Genomic DNA, 18,165 nt, shown 5'->3' with positions numbered 1-18,165 from the left:
GTGGAAAAGAATTTCAAGTGGCTGTTATGAAGGAAGAAGAAGACTAGAAGACTATTTTAAATTACCTATTGAAACTCTGCATTTTTTTTTTCACATTTTCCATTTGGAAAATTTCCTTTGCTGTGTTGCTTTCTGATTGGCTTCAATTCTAGATGTCTCCTTGCATCAATGGATAAATTTCCTTCTTAAGAAATTGAATTTTAGCTCAATCTGAGTAGCCGTCCCTTTCTAGAACTATCAGATAGCTTACAAATTTGAACTTTATTATAACTCCTTTCTTGGCATGACCAGTGATTTAGCTAATCAGCACATGGATTTTTATTCAGAGAAATCTTGTTTGAATTATGTTTCTGGTTAAATGATTTTTAACAAGATGTTAATCTCTTTGTAAAATAAGAGTGCTTATACCCTTTTCATAATAATTGTGTAAAGACTTACGATTACACTAGGCACAGGAAGGTGTTTTCAATAAAACAAAGTGTCCTTCTAGTTCCCTGCTTTGAAGCAGTCTTCAATCTTCCCATCTCCATTGTTCAGTGTACATATCACTTAGGATAAGCTAAGTTATGCTAAAGTAACAAGCAAACACCAAATCTCAGTGGCTTAGAGCAATCAAGATTTATTTCTTATTCATGCTACTATTCATCATGCATAGCTGGGGCTTCACTCCGTGTGCTTCTCATGCAGGAACCTATGTGAGGGGGCTCGATCATCTGGAATGTCACCAGTCACTGTAGCAGGGAGAAGGGAAGAGAGAGAATCATGTACCAGATCTTAAATAATTCTGCTCAAAAGTGACACACATCACTTTCACTGATGCTTTATTAACTGTAGCCAGTTAGCCACACCAAATCCAAGAAGGCAGATTTCTGTGTGCCCAGAGAAGGGAAGAGGACTACATGTATTGATGAAGGGAAGAGGACTACATGTATTGATCATTAAGTATTTCCTGGTTGTCCTTTCTGAGCCCAAATAAGATCGCTTTTTACTGGCACTCATGTACCCTTGATATTATAGTTATTTTGAACTGTAAATGACACAAAATGGAGCCAGAGTGGCTAACTCTGCTTTTTTATATTCTTTCTTGAGACTACCTGAGAGGATACATGGTGGATACTTAGCCCTTATCCAAACAGCCTTCTAGATATTTGGGTTGCTTACTCACAGCACTCTCTTCTTTCGGAGGGAAAGAGGTTGGAGAGTAAGAAAGTTAAAATAGCCAGTGTTGTCCTATGAAGTGCTATTTTAAATACCTATTTTTTTCCTTAATCATATAAGTAATATATTGAAGATACATACGCAAATAGCTCAGTATGTGTAAGCTGGCACCTTACATGGTACTTTTTATGTATAGGATTATTTTCAAGGAAGCTCGGTCTATCAGTCAAAATTTATTAGACAGAAATTCTAATTTTGCCTTTATAACCCAATGAACAATTAAAGGGTCTAATTCAAACTTTTTGAGAATATTTTCTTTTTTTCCAAATTATTACATACTCAGATATACTCTTGAATCTCTCATTCAACAAGTCCCCAAACTTTGCCCATGAAACCTTTCTTCTCTTTCTTTTCTCTATACCCCATCATTCTAATTTACATCATGTTAATCTTTTTGGATTATATTTACATATTTAGTTTATCTTCCGTTTTGCTCTAATTCAAACTCTTTATAACAACCACAAGAACAGGAAACTCCTGTAACTAGCCAATGTATTAATTAGGGTAGGATAGGCTATGTCCTGTAGTAACAGAGCAATTCTGACACCTCAGTGGCTTAACAAAAAATTTATTTCTCACTCATGCAAAGTCTAATGCAAGTTGAGCAGCTTCCCCCCAAGCAGTGACTCAGAGGTCCATGTTTCTCCCATCAAGGAGTTCCTTGGAATCTTACACTTCCAAATCCATCCTTAGATGGGTGGACATTGAGAAGGCAAGAGAAATTTTAGGGGCCTGATCCACAGCGGCATACATGACTTCTTTCCACATTCTAGTGGCCAGAATGATCTCATGGTTCTAACCTAATTGCAAAAGAGGCTGGGAAATGTGGTCTCCTGTGTGCCAAGAAAGGGAGAGATAAGTAAGGCTCTATCCAGTCTAGTTCACAGCAAGCAGGTAAAAGTCTTCCTTTCCTTTTCCCCAAAATAGTTCTTGACAATTAATATGGTCTCTAAGTTTCTTTCTAATTTTTCATATTTCATGATTCTAAGACATTACATATGCTTTTCCTTGGAGTCTTATTACAAGATAAATCATCAGTAAGGTTTTGTGTTTTGTTAAGTGTAAAGAGGGTTTAACTAAGTCTAAAGCTCATTAGACAAATTCCAATTCAACTGTAGATTATTTTGGAGGTCCCATTGCATTAATAAGTACGTTTTTGTCCATGGGCAGAAACGCTAACTTTGCTTTAGCAAAAAAAGAAAAGTGCAGAGGCACAAAGCTTTAGACAAGGCTGGATCCTGGGGCATATATAAGATCATTAAGCCTCTATCTCTATTTTCATTTCTTACGGTGTCTCTATGGTTTGGTCCCTAGTGGCCCAAGATTCAGATTCTACCATCTTGGCAACCACAGCGAAAAGACAGTATATTTCTCATTAGACATAACAGAAAATTCCTGGGGAGAATTCTCTTCAGGTTGGATCATATGTTCATCCTTGAGCCAACCACAATAGACAACAAGATGGAATTCTGTGATTGGCTTGGCCTGGTTTCCATGTCCATCCCTAAGGGCAGGGAAAGAGTGAAAACAGCCTTATGTGGATCGCATGAAGTGGATTCCTCATAGGAAACAATGCTCCTGTTGCTAGAAAAGGAGAGTATGCTAAGCTGGCAAAAATAACAGATATTTACTTCACATATGAAAACCAAACTGTTGATCTCAGACTTGCAATTGATGGCTGAATTTCATCCAAGCCTTTCTTTGCATAAGTGACTGGGGAAGAAGTACTCACTTTATTTTTATCATTTACTGTGATTTTTTTTCCTGTATATGCTAGTTAATTAAATTGAATAAGAGGAATTCCTATATTATGATCATTTATCTCAGTGATAGCCAATAAATATTTCTGGAAAGAAGTACCCAGCACCTGTGTGGGTGCAATTATTGAATGTTATTTATTTATTTATTATACTTTAAGTTCTAGGGTACATGTGCACAACGTGCAGGTTTGTTACATATGTATACATCTGCCATGTTCGTGTGCTGCACCCATTAACTCGTCATTTACATTATGTATTTTTCCTAATGCTATCCCTCCCCCCTCCCCCATTCCACAACAGGTCCCGGTGTGTGATGTTCCCCATCCTGTGTCCAAGTGTTCTCATTGGACAAGTGTTCCCACCTATGAGTGAGAACATGCCATATTTGGTTTTCTGTCTTTGCGATAGTTTGCTCAGAATGATGGCTTCCAGCTTCATCCATGTCCCTACAAAGGACATGAACTCATCATTTTTTATGGCTGCATAGTATTCCATAGTGTATATATGCCACATTTTCTTAATCCAGTCTATCGTTGATGGACATTTGGGTTGGTTCCAAGTCTTTGCTATTGTGAATAGTGCCGCAATAAACATACGTGTGCATGTGACTTTATAGCAGCACGATTTATAATCCTTTGGGTATATACCCAGTAATGGGATGGCTGGGTCAAATGGTATTTCTAGTTCTAGATCCTTGAGGAATCACCACATTGTCTTCTGCAATGGTTGAAGTAGTTTACACTCCCACCAACAGTGTAAATGCATTCCTATTTCTGCACATCCTCTCCAGCATCTGTTGTTTCCTGACTTTTTAATGATGGCCATTCTAACTGCTGTGAGATGGTATCCCATTGTGGTTTTGATTTACATTTCTCTGATGGCCAGTGATGATGAGCATTTTTTCATGTGTCTGTTGGCTGCATAAATGTCTTCTTTTGAGAAGTGTCTGTTCATATCTTTCGCCCACTTTTTGATGGGGTTGATTTTTTCTTGTAAATTTGTTTAAGTTTTTTGTAGGTTCTGGATATTAGCCCTTTGTCAGATGAGTAGGTTGCAAAAATTTTCTCCCATTCTGTAGTTGCCTGTTCACTGTGATGGTAGTTTCTTTTGCTGTGCAGAAGCTGTTTAGTTTAATTAGATCCCATTCATCAATTTTAGCTTTTGTTGCCATTTCTTTTGGTGTTTTATTCATGAAGTCCTTGCCCATGCCTATGTCCTGAAATGTTTTGTTTTGTTTAAAGTTTTGGCAATCTGAGCATAAGAATGTCACAAGTGGCCATTAGTAAGCCATATTCTATTCATATTCTGCACCAGTAACACTCAGCTTCACTATAACCATAGAGAGCTGGACTTGCTAGTGAAATATAGACAACCTGTCTTCTTCAATTGAAAATGAATACATTTCAAAATAAAATGTTAATGACATGGCTTGGCTGTGTTCCCACACAAATTTTATCTTGAACCAAAGTTCCCATAATCCCCATGCATTGTGGGAGGGATGCGGTGGCAGATAATTGAATCCTGGGGGCAGTTACCTCCATACTGTTATCTTGATAGTGAGTGAATTCTCATGAGATCTGGTGATTTTATAAAAGGCTTTCCTCCCCACTTTGCTCTGCTCTTTTCCTTGCTGCTGCCATGTGAAGAAGGATGTGTTTGCTTCCCCTTCCACCATGACTGTAAGTTTCTTGAGGCCTCCCTAGCCATGGTGAACTGTGAGTCAATTAAACCTCTTTACTTTATAAATTACCCAGTCTCAGGTATGTTTTTATTAACAGTGTGAGAATGGACTAATACAGTAAATTGGTACTGCAGAGAGTGGGATGCTGCTATAAAGATACCCAAAAAATGTGGAAGCTGCTTTGGAACTGGGTAACAGGCAGAGGTTGGAACCATTTAGAGGTCTCAGAAGAAGATAGGAAGATGTGGGAAAGTTTGGAACTTCCTACAGACTTATTGAATGGCTTTGACCAAAGTGCTGATAGTGATATGGACAATGAAGGCCTGGCTGAGGTGGTTTCAGATGGAGATAAGGAACTTGTTGGGAACTGGAGCAAAGGGGACTCTTGCTATGCTTTAGCAAAGAGACAGGTGGCATTTTGCCCCTGCCCTAGAGATCTGTGGAACTTTGAACTTGAGAGAGATGATTTAGGGTATTTGGCAGAAGAAATTTTTAAGCAGCAATGTGTTCAAGAGGAAACAGATCATAAAAGTTTGGAAAATTTGCAGCCTGACGATGCAATAGAAAAGAAAATCTCAGCCAGGCATGGTGGCTTACGCCTGTAATACCAGCACTTTGGGAGGCTGAGGTGGGTGGATCACCTGAGTTCAGGAGTTCCAGACCAGCCTGACCAACATGGTGAAACCCTGTCTCTACTAAAAATACAAAAAATTAGCTGGGCATGGTGGTGGGCACCTGTAATCACAGCTACTCAGGGGGCTAAGGCAGGAGAATCGCTTGAAACCTGGAGGTGGAGGTTGCAGTGAGCCGAGATCATGCCATTGCAATCCAGCCTGGGTGACAGAGTGAGACTGCATCTTAAAAAAAAAAAAAGAAAAGAACATCTCACTTTCTGTGGAGATATTCAAGTCTGCTGCAGAAATTTGCATAAGTAACAAGGAGTAGAATGTTAATCTCCAAGACAATGGGGAAAATGTCTGTGGAGCAGGTCAGAGACCTATTTGGCAGGCCCTCCCATCACAGGCCAGGAGGCTTAGGAGAAAAAAATGGTTTTGTGGGCTGGTTCCAGGTCCCTCCTACTGCTCCAGCCATGGCTAAAAGGCCTGAAGCTCAGGCCAAAGCTTCAGAGGGTGCAAGCCCCAACCAAGGCTTGGAAGCTTCTATGTGGTATTGAGCCTACAGGTGCACAGAAGTCAAGAATTGAGGTTTGAGAACCTCCACCTAGATTTCAGAGGATGTATGGAAATGCCTGGATGTCCAGGCCAAAGTTGGCTGCAGGGGTGGAGCCCTCATGGAGAACCTCTGCTAGGGCAGTGTGGAAGGGAAATGTGGAGTTGGAGCCCTCACACAGTGTCCCCACTGGGGCACTGCCTAGTGCAGCTGTGAGAAGAGGGCCATCATCCTCCAGACTCGAGAATGGTAGATCCACCAACAGCTTGCACTGTTCACCTGGAAAAGCCACAGACACTCAATGCCAGCTCATTAAAGCAGCCAGAAAGGCGGGCTGTACCCTGCAAAGCCACAGGGACAGAGCTGTCCAAGGCCGTGGGAGCCCAACTCTTCTATCAGTGCTCCCTGGATGTGGGCCAATTTCTCCCATTCAGAACATGGGTATTTACCCAATACCTGTAACCCGCCCCCTCCCTACTGTATCTAGGAAGTAACTAACTTGCTTTTGATTTTATGGGCTCATAGGCAGAAGAGACTTGTCTTGTCTCAGATGAGATTTTGGACTTGGACTTTTGAGTTAATGCTGGAATTAGTTAACACTTTAGGGGACTGTTGGAAAGGCATGATTGCATTTTGAATTGTGAGGACATGAGATTCAGGAGGGGCCAGGGACAGAATGATATGGTTTGGCTGTGTCCCCATGCAAACATCAATTTGAACTGCAGTTCCCATAATTCCTATGTATCGTGGGAGGGACCCCCTGGGAGATAATTGAATCATGGGGACAGTTACCTCCATACTTTTCTCATGATAGTGAGTTCTCGTGAGATCTGATGGTTTTATAAGGGGCTTTTCCCCTGCTTCACTCTGCATTTCTCCTTGCTGCCACCATGTGAAGAACAATGTGTTTGCTTCCCCTTCCACCATGATTGTAAGTTTCCTGAGGCCTCCCCAGCCTTGGTGAACTGTGAGTCAATTAAACCTATTTCCTGTATGCATTACCAAGTCTTGGGTATATCTTTATTAGCACCGCAAGAACAGACTAATACAGTTAAGGAGGGGAAAATGAGCATAGATCCGTCTGGTAGAGTTACTTTTAACTCTTTTAGGGAAATAAAAAATGTTCCAAAGAGTTGATGAAACTAATAGAATTTTTCTTTGAAAACTGCATATACACAGAGGTTAGTTACAACTTTGAAGGATTCTAGACCCCTAGCATCATTCCTAAAGGTCCATAAATTCTAGCTTACAAGACTGAGCTACATAACTGAAAGATGCAAAAAAGACTAATGTGTTGAGAATAGGTTTGGACAATGCAGAAGTGGTATTTTTGGGTATCCACTTCAAAGCAGGGCTAGAAAAGTTTTACATTTTAACCCAGGAAATTTAAGTTTAATATGAGTGTTTATTTGGGCAGAAGCTCCAAAGACCATGTGTGAACCAAGGTGACACTTTCTGCACAGAAGCTTCATTTAATAGAAAGATAGCAAACCCATATGACAGATTTTAAAACAGTATAACTCCTTGGATTTCCTTCTACTGAGAGGAGAAGTCTATGTCCTTTTGAATCTAGACAGACTCCATGACTGTTTCGACTGAAGGCTACAGCAAAAATGATGTTGTTCAAATTTCAGACCAGGCCTGAAGAGATTGATACTTTCTACTCCCTTTTTCTTGGAACACTCTTGGAAGCCAGCTGCTCTGTAAGATATCTTACTACCCTAAGAATACCATGCTGTGAGAAGCCCAAGGCATCTGGGGAACACCTATAGGATTAGATGTCATGTTGAGAGGGAGAGGCTGAAAAGCCCCAACACAGCAAATATGTGAGTGAAGAAGCCATCTTCTATGTTGGGATCCTCCTGCTGCTCTAGGTGACAACATGGGGATATGAGACAAGCTACCCCACTGAACAGTTTCATTATTCCTGAATTACAAGATTATGAGCAAAATAAAATTGCTGTGTAAGGCTACTATGTTTTATGCAATAAAAGTGACATAGTTTGGCTGTGTCCCCACCCAAATCTCATCTTGAATTGTAGCTCCTATAATTCCCATGTGTTGTGGGAGGAACCTGGTGGGAGATAATTGAATCATGGGGGTGATTTTTCCCATACTCTTCCTGTGGTAGTGAGTAAGTCTCATGAGATCTGACGGTTTTATAAGAGGTTTCCCCTTTTGCTCTCATGAGATCTGATGATTTTATAATAGGTTTCCCCTTTTGCTTGGATCTCATCATTCTCTCTCTTGCCTGCCACCATGTAAGACATATCTTTTGCCTTTTGTCATGATTGTGAGGCCTCCCCAGCCACGTGGAATTGTGAGTCCATTAAACTTCTTTTTCTTTATAAATTACCCAGTCTCAGGTATGTCTTTATCAGCAGTGAAAATGGACTAATACAGTCAGTTGGTACTGAGAGTAGGGTGCTGCTGTAAAGATACCCCAAAATGTGGAAGTGACTTTGGAACTAGGTAGCAGGCAGAGGCTGGAACAGCTTGGAGGGCTCAGAAGAAGACAAGAATATGTGGGAAAGTTTGGAACTTCCTAGAGACTTGTTGAACGGCTTTGAACAAATGCTTCTCATCTCAGATGGAGATGAGAAATTTGATGGGAACTAGAGTAAAGATGACTTCTGCTATGTTTTAGCAAAGAGACTGGTGGCATATTGCCCTTTTCCTAGAGATTTGTGGACCTTTGAACTTGAGGGAGATGACAAAGGGTATCTGGCAGAAGAAATTTCTAAGTAGCAAAGCATTCAAGATGTGACTTTGGTACTGTTAAAAACATTCAGCTTTAAAAGGGAAATAAAAGCATTCCCTTTGAAAACTGGCACAAGACAGGGATGCCCTCTCTCACCACTCCTATTCAACATAGTGTTGGAAGTTCCGACCAGGGCAATCAGGCAGGAGAAGGAAATAAAGGGTATTCAATTAGGAAAAGAGGAAGTAAAATTGTCCCTGTTTGCAGATGACAGGATTTTATATCTAGAAAACCCCATTGTCTCAGCCCAAAATCTCCTTAAGCTGATAAGCAACTTCAGCAAAGTCTCAGGATACAAAATCAATGTATAAAAATCACAAGCATTCTTATACACCAATAAGAGACCAACAGAGAGCCAAATCATGAGTGAACTCTCATTCATAATTGCTTCAAAGAGAATAAAATACCGACGAATCCAACTTACAAGGGATGTGAAGGACCTCTTCAAGGAGAACTACAAACCACTGCTCAATGAAATAAAAGAGGATACAAACAAATGGAAGAATATTCCATGCTCATGGGTTGGAAGAATCAATATTGTGAAAATGGCCATACTGCCCAAGGTAATTTATAGATCCAATGCCATCCCCATCAAGCTACCAATGACTTTCTTCACAGAATTGGAAAAAACTACTTTAAAGTTCATATGGAACCAAAAAAGAGCCCACATCACCATCAATCCTAAGCCAAAAGAACAAAGCTGGAGGCATCACGCTACCTGACTTCAAACTATACTACAAGGCTACAGTAACCAAAACAGCATGGTACTGGTATCAAAACAGAGATATAGATGAATGGAACAGAAAAGAGCCCTCAGAAATAATGCCGCATATCTACAACTACCTGATCTTTGACAAACCTGACAAAAACAAGCAATAGGGAAAGGATTCCCTATTTAATAAATGGTGCTGGGAAAACTGGCTAGCCATATGTAGAAAGCTGAAACTGGATCCCTTCCTTACACCTTATGCAAAAATTAATTCAAGATGGATTAAAGACTTACATGTTAGACCTAAAACCATAAAAACCCTAGAATAAAACCTACACAATACCATTCAGGACATAGGCAAGGACTTCATGTCTAAAACACCAAAAGCAATGGCAACAAAAGCCAAAATTGACAAATGGGATCTAATTAAACTAAAGAGCTTCTGCACAGCAAAAGAAACTACCCTCAGAGTGAACAGGCAACCTACAGAATGGGAGAAAATTTTTGCAACCTACTCATCTGACAAAGGGCTAATATCCAGAATCTACAATGAACTCAAACAAATTTACAAGAAAAAAAAACAACCCCATCAAAAAGTGGGCGAAGGACATGAACAGACATTTCTCAAAAGAAGACATTTATGCAGCCAAAAAACACATGAAAAAATGCTCATCATCTCTGGCCATCAGGGAAATGCAAATCAAAACCACAATGAGATACCATCTCACACCAGTTAGAATAGCGATCATTAAAATGTCAGGAAACAACAGGTGCTGGAGAGGATGTGGAGAAACAGGAATACTTTTACACTGTTGGTGGGACTGTAAACTAGTTCAACCATTGTGGAAGTCAGTGTGGCGATTCCTCAGGGATCTAGAACTAGAAATATCATTTGACCCAGCCATCCCATTACTGGGTATATACCCAAAGGACTATAAATCATGCTGCTATAAAGACACATGCACACGTATGTTTATTGCAGCACTATTCACAATAGCAGAGACTTGGAACCAACCCAAATGTCCAACAACGATAGACTGGATTAAGAAAATGTGGCACATATACACCATGGAATACTATGCAGCCATAAAAAATGATGAGTTCATGTCCTTTGTAGGGACATGGATGAAACTGGAAAACATCATTCTCAGTAAACTATCACAAGGACAGAAAACCAAACATCACATGTTCTCACTCATAGGTGGGAATTGAACAATGAGAACTCATGGACACAGGAAGGGGAACATCACACTCCGGGGACTGCTGTGGGGTGGGAGGATGGGGGAGGGACAGCATTAGGAGATATACCTAATGATAAATGACGAGTTAACGGGTGCAGCAAACCAACATGGAACATGTATACATATGTAACAAACCTGCACATTGTGCACATGTACCCTAAAACTTAAAGTATAATAATAATAATAATAATAATAATAATAATAATAAAGATGGATTAAAGATTTACATGTTAGATCTAAAACCATAAAAACCCTAGAAGAAAACCTAGGCAATACCATTCAGGACATAGGCGTGGGCAAGGACTTCATGTCTAAAACACCAAAAGCAATGGCAACAAAAGCCAAAATTGACAAATGGGATCTAATTAAACTAAAGAGCTTCTGCACAGCAAAAGAAACTACCATCAGAGTGAACAGGCAACCTACAAAATGGGAGAAAATTTTCATAACCTACTCATCTGACAAAGGGCTAATATCCAGAATCTACAAAGAACTCAAACAAATTTACAAGCAAAAAACAAACAACCCCATAAAAAAGTGAGCAAAGTATATGAACAGACACTTCTCAAAAGAAGACATTTATGCAGCCAAAAAACACATGCAAAAATGCTCATCATCACTGGCCATCAGAGAAATGCAAATCAAAACCACAATGAGATACCATCTCACACCAGTTAGAATGGCCATCATTACAAAGTCAGGAAACAACAGGTGCTGGAGAGGATGTGGAGAAATAGGAACACTTTTACACTGTTGGTGGAACTGTAAACTGATTCAACCATTGTGGAAGTCAGTGTGGCGATTCCTCAAGGATCTAGAACTAGAAATACCATTTGACCCAGCCATCCCATTACTGGGTATATACCCAAAGGACTATAAGTCATGCTACTATAAAGACACATGCACACGTATGTTTATTGCGGCACTATTCACAACAGCAAAGACTTGGAACCAACCCAAATGTCCAACAACGATAGACTGGATTAAGAAAATGTGACACATATACACCATGGAATACTATGCAGCCATAAAAAATGATGAGTTCATGTCCTTTGTAGGGACATGGATGAAACTGGAAATCATCATTCTCAGTAAACTATCGCAAGGACAAAAAACCAAACACGGCATGTTCTCACTCATAGGTGGGAATTGAACAATGAGAACACGTGGACACAGGAAGGGGAACATCACATTCCGGGGACTGTTGTGGGGTGGGGGGATGGGGGAGGGATAGCATTAGGAGATATACCTAATGCTAAGTGATGAGTTAATGGGTGCAGCACACCAACATGGAACATGTATACATATGTAACAAACCTGCACATTGTGCTCATGTACCTTAAAACTTGAAGTATAATAATAATAAAATAAAAAAATTAAAAGAAAATTTAAATCAAATGACAATGAAAGCAGTCAACCTGTGTGGGACACAGCCAGAGTAATAATTAGAAGGAAAATTATATAGCTTTAAATAAATATTCTTTAAAAAGATCAGTAAGATGAATGAATCTCTTGCAAGACAAATCTATTAAAAAAAGAAAATACAAATGAAATATATAGAGGTAAAAAGAAATAACTAGGCAAAACAAATATCTAAAATTTAAATTGAAAATGCAGATATCTATTTGAAAATTAATATTACAGCAGAATTAAATAAATTTGTAGATAAATGGAAAATTCTACATTTTTCAATAACATATATACAATTATTTATATTGAATCACAATAAATTTCTACTATATTTTTGAGGAATTCAACAAACCCATTTTAAAAGTTATGTGGGAGAATAAAGGCTTATGAAATACTAATTTTGAAAATAAAGACTCAAGTGGGAAGGTTTATCCATTAAGGGACAGAACAAAATCATAGAAGTAAAAACAGTGTGAAAATAGTTGAGGAATAGACCAGTAAACTAGTGGAACAGAAATTTATTTTTATGCTTATTTTTTTTTTTTGAGACAGAGTCTCGCTCTGTCGCCTGGACTGGAGTGCAGTGGAGCAATCTTGGCTCTCTGGAACCTCCGTCTCCCAGGTTCAAACAATTCTCCTGCCTCAGCCGCCTGAGTAGCTGAGATTACAGGCATGTGCAACCATGCCTGGTTAATTTTTGTATTTTTTTTTGCCACGAAGTCTCGCTCTTTCACCCAGGCTGGAATGCAGTGGCACCATCTCGGCTCACTACAAGCTCCGCCTCCCAGGTTCACAGCATTCTCCTGCCTCAGCCTCCCAAGTAGCTAGGACTACAGGCATCCGCCACCACGCCCGGTTCATTTTTTGTATTTTTAGTAGAGATGGGGTTTCACCGTGTTACCAGGATGGTCTCAAACTCCTGACCTAAAGTGATCAGCCAGCCTCATCCTCCCAAAGTGCTGGGATTACAGGCATGAGCCACCACACTCAGCAAAGTGGAACAGAATAGACAGCCGTAATGGTTCCATGTACATTTGGGTACTTACTACACAATAAAAAGGTCTCCACTAAAACAAGGGAGAAGGATGGCATAAAGGAGTTGGGAAATGCAGAAAACTATGCTACATTCATCTTCTTATATCACATCTTAGTAGTAGACTCCAAATAAATTAATGAAGTAGGCCAGGCGCGGTGGCTCACGCTTGTAATCCCAGCACTTTGGGAGGCCGAGGCGGGCGGATCACGAGGTCAGGAGATCAAGACCACGGTGAAACCCCGTCTCTACTAAAAATACAAAAAATTAGCCGGGCGTGGTGGCGGGCGCGGTGGCGGGCGCCTGTAGTCCCAGCTACTCCGAGAGGCTGAGGCAGGAGAATGGCGTGAACCCGGGAGGTGGAGCTTGCAGTGAGCCGAGATCGTGCCACTGCACTCCAGCCTGGGTGAGAAAGCGAGACTCCATCTCCAAAAAAAAAAAAAAAAAAAAAAAAAATTAATGAAGTAAATGTGGAAGGTAAATTACAAACCTGATAGAAGGAAAATGTTATTAGAGAACCTATATGACCTGGAGATTGGAGCAGACTTTCTTAAACAATACCCCCAAAGCACACACTATATGATAACATAATAGATTAATTAGGCTACATAAAAATTATTTCAGATCAATGTGGACTACTGTAGACAGATGTTAACAGATGGCAGACTAAAAAAACTTTCTCTGGTATGTAAAAAAATAAGGAGCTAATACCTAGAATAAAGAGATCTCCTCCAAATCAAAAGGCAAATGACAGAAAGGCAGATTAAAACATGGACCAAAGTTATGAAGAGTTACTCTATGAGAAGGAGCTAACTCTATGAGAAGTACATCAACAGATGCTCAAACTCAATAGTAATTATAAAAATGCAGATTCAAATATCTATAAAATACTGTTTTATTCCTGGTTGAAAGACAAAAATTAGAACACGAATGACAAAAAATATTGCCCAAGGTGTGGATAGATAGGAACTCTTATGCCCTGTTGGTGGAAGTGTAAATGCTTATGACTAGTCTGGAAAGAATATTAGAGAAATAAAATATGTTTATTCCTCATAGCCTAGTTATGACCCTCTTGAGTATGTATCCCAGAGAAATTCTTGCACAGTTCAATAGAGGGATAGGATTGAGGATTTTTGTCCTTATGATGTTTGCTTTAGTTGGTGTGCGTGCCAGCCTAGTTATCAGTTACCATGGCAATATGTAACATAGTAGATACATACCATAGGATATTACACAGTCATTAAAAGAGAAGCACCAGATGTACAAACAGCTGAATTGATCTTATACAGAATATTCAGTGACCACAGAAAGAAACAGAAAAAACTTAAAGCTAAATACTCTCTATGTACATTGAAGTACTTCCCCAACAATCACACTAACACTGCATAATCCCCTAGCAGACATAAACATGTAAGAACATACATCAAGCATCTTACAGTGGGTGCCTACGTGGGGAAAGTAATGAAAGTGATGTTTGAGAACCAAGGTGAGATTTAGATGAAAATAGGAGAAAGGTCTTGTTGGGACTGATAATGATATTGTGCTATGGATATAGGTGTATGAACAAGTAACACAACTTTTAAAATAACAAAACCTTGAGAAATAGGGTTTTACTGATTTATTAACTGTGTGCCTTATCTTGGCTTCTTGGTAGCAAGCAACAGAAATGAACTCTGGCTAATTTAACCAGAAAAATAATTTACTGGAAGTATACGAAGGAGGCTGGAGAACCAGGCTCTGAAAATGAGCAAGTGCTACTGGAGGTTGGGTGGCAGGAACCATAAAACCTGATTGGATACTGTCTTGGGCACCACTACCAGGTGCCATGGCTGAGAGAAATCACTGCCTTCAGTAATTTCTGGGTGCCACTGCTCTGAATGGAATTCTTTGCCTTACAACATTTGCTTGCAATTTAAGCTCCACTGGGAGCATCAGAACAGCCGAGCCCTAGCTTCTGGGAACAGGAGAGCAAGTATTATGCCACTTTAATTTTTGAAGCACAAATTGACTAATACCAAGACTCAAGCAATAAGAAAATTCTTTCAAATAGAAAGGGAAGCTTGGAAGTTGATCTGCCACTGTACTGGCAAAAATCTACTGCACCAGATATAGAAGGTTTAACTCATTAGTCAAAGACACAGAGTAGTAGGTGATAGAACTGTCTTTCAAGTCTGTTCTCTTCTGGTGTATTGTGTTGCCTCATATATAAACGGATGATGATATAAGTCAAGCAAAAACATTGAAAAGCCTCTAAAAATCAAAATGTTAGCATAAAAGCCAAACACAAAGAGGCAACTGATGACCTCAAAGTTAGTTTTTAGTCCTCCCTTCCACTCCCCATCACCCTAATTGCTTTCTCCAATGAGATCTCATAACACTAATCTTACCTCTATAATGGCACATTCCACGTGATATTCTAGTGCTTATTTACACTTCTCTTATTTGTATTAGACTGCCAAATCTCAAGAACAGTTATCAACTATTATCTCACTTGTGTGTAATAGAACTGGACACATGTTATGCACTCTGTGAAATTGTATTGAATGCACTAGCTAATAAATGAATGAAATGAAAAATGTCTTATAGAAAACTGCCTGATTTATTAGGTCATCAAGCCATTAGGCTTTGAAAAGAGGGTTTAAAACAAGTTCATATATGACCCAGATGAGATCTCAAACCAAAAATAAAGAAAATCTCAGTGCTGTTTCTTCAGTTTAACCAAGAAAACAATTTGACCTTTGCTCTCTGTCTGGGTAAATAAATAGAAAGGCTAACAAGGACAGCTGCAAGGCATTTCAAGAGATACTGGAAGAGATCTTATCACTTGAGTTGTTGTGAAAATATGACTAGATGACCAGACAAGGCCTGGGTTGAGTGGGCTGGAAGCCAAAAGTCATAAAACAGGCAAATGATTTCTCAATAGTTGATTCACACAGACTTTCTGTACAAAGTAATTTTTTTTATCAAGGGCATCATACAGCCTTCAGTTATTTGAAAACCTGCCACAACTCTAAAATTTAGATATGTTCAAACAATCTGCCATGCATTAAGTAACTAGGTCAATGATACTTAGATGGAAACTTACATACTTAAAGAAATGTCAGATTTTTCTCTCTTGTAAATTTTCTTCCTACCTGAGGTGAAAAGAAATTTTGATTTAGAAGTAGAAAGAAAATTTTCAACAAAGCCCAGTCAGATAATTATTTTTTGGGATTAGAGTTACTACTTTAAACAAAAAATGTGTTCTTATAAGCATCACATAGAAGATACAGGGGACAATTTCCTTATTTGTCAAGAACACTTCTAATAGAATTACACTCAGTGAAAATACTAGTAAAATACTAAAATAAGACAAGCAAAAACCACAGCAAGGCTGTCCATTGCCAAGCATTGTAAAGTGCCAAAAAATTATTTCTAACCCTAGACTTAATTTTACAATATAATAAGGAAAAAATATCAAAAGGGAAGATATTAATGGCAGTTTCCTTTCCTCCTGTCTACTTTCGTTCAAGTCAGAATTTAACAACCACTGTGTCTTTACTTTTGGAAATATGATTAATGAGTATTTTAAGATCTACTTTGACTCATAAAAACAGAGTAATGAAAGAATGTAGGCAATTTACTATGTTGGGCTCAGAACACTCTTGTTTCATTATTCTTACGTACCCTTTCATTTCTGAATTTGAAAAAAAGAGTTGTACATATTGTCTATGGCACTTAGCCAATTTGGGTCCTGTTTTACTTGTGGAAGGTTCGCAGAAAGCATTTGGTCATAAAAGATGGAGAAGTGTTAGTTATTAGTGAAGTGATGCTGCTGTGCTTTATAAAGTGGTCTATAATGAGAGGATCCTTATGCTTTTTGATTAAATAAAACTGGTATTCTCCCAGCTCAAATTTCTTCCATCTATCCATCTACTCATAAATTTATTCCCCCTTTATCTGTCTGTCCAACAGATATTTATTGGACTTTGATTATGTGCAAGAGATTACAAACAATGAGGGGCACAAAAGAGGATTGTGCCAAGGAGGCAGCACACTGTGGGACCACAGGCATGAGCTCTGGAGCAAAGTGCCTGCATTCACATCCTCAGTAGCCATGCAACCTTCAGCAAGTTACTTAGTCTCTTTGTGCTTCGGTTATTCATCCACAAAATAATAAATCATAGGTTACGAAAATGAAATAGGTTCATGTACTTCAATGCTCTTAGAAGAGTACCAAGCATATGGGAAGCCCTTCATATGCGCTCATCATCATTATTACCTGAAGACCCTATATAGTTTGCCAGAGTTTCTCCCTTTAGGAACAGAAGGATAATTTTCCAACTCTAACAAAGAGGTTCATTTCAAGGGTAGATTAATGTCAAGGAGTGAATGTAATGAACTAGAGCCTTTACCACACTTCTTACAGTCTAGGAGCCTTCCAACTTGGAGTCTCAGTCTGGTTTCTGATTCCGTTCTGACCAATGCATCAAAAAGAGAGATCTCGAAGCAGTCTACCCAATCTCTGCCTGGTGCATGTCATGGAAAGGTATCCACCTGCAAGTTGGCACAGTAAACATGGCTGGACTTCTGCCTTGGTTTTCTGGTGAGCAGTCTTTCTCACAGGAATAGTGGCTCTAGTCTGAACCTCAGTTAGGCTGATTCTTCATTCAAATTTTTCTAGCTCTCTGCCCTGGGAAGGTTGAATTCTATTACTTATGCCTTCAGCCTCAGACCAGGTTCTGCTGTAAATACAGCCCTGAAATTACTGGCTTCAGCTATTCCTGCTGAGAAATTTCTCCCATTTTCATGGTCCACACACTGGATTAGAGCCAAGTCAATGCCCCTTTGGAGACTGTGAACTAAACTTCCAGCAACATTCTTCAAGAAGCATTCCTGCAAGCTGAGTTAGTTTCCTTAGCCTTGGTCTCAGGACTATTGAGCTGTGATAATCTCCTGCACATGTACACCCAAACCGCATTACAACGGACTTTTAAAAACAGAAAAAAGTCATGTTGGGTTGAAATTCTTTGATATTTCAGAAATTAAATGGATAAGTTATTTAATATGCCACACGACAGAGTATAGATTTGGAAAGTTCTCCATGACTAGCTCAATGGATTAAATCTAACAAATAGAATTTAATAAGGGTATTGAATATCTGGTCTTGCACTTGAGTACTAAAAATTCAAGTGCATAAGTA

At 39.2% G+C, this 18,165-nt stretch overlaps 1 long non-coding RNA gene across 1 annotated transcript; it reads right to left on the bottom strand.

Annotated features, from left to right (window-relative positions):
* Positions 1-603: 603 nt before the first annotated feature.
* On the bottom strand, positions 604-17,519 carry LOC134733039 (uncharacterized). Its single transcript, XR_010116613.1, has 3 exons — positions 17,390-17,519; positions 16,069-16,117; positions 604-731 (listed from the first exon to the last, which is right to left on the bottom strand). It is a non-coding gene; the product is annotated as an uncharacterized lncRNA (long non-coding RNA).
* Positions 17,520-18,165: the final 646 nt, after the last annotated feature.

This window comes from Symphalangus syndactylus, chromosome 17 (genome assembly GCF_028878055.3).
Source record: "Symphalangus syndactylus isolate Jambi chromosome 17, NHGRI_mSymSyn1-v2.1_pri, whole genome shotgun sequence".
Classification (NCBI taxonomy): Eukaryota; Metazoa; Chordata; class Mammalia; order Primates; family Hylobatidae; genus Symphalangus; species Symphalangus syndactylus.
This window is presented reverse-complemented; position numbering and strand designations above follow the sequence as displayed.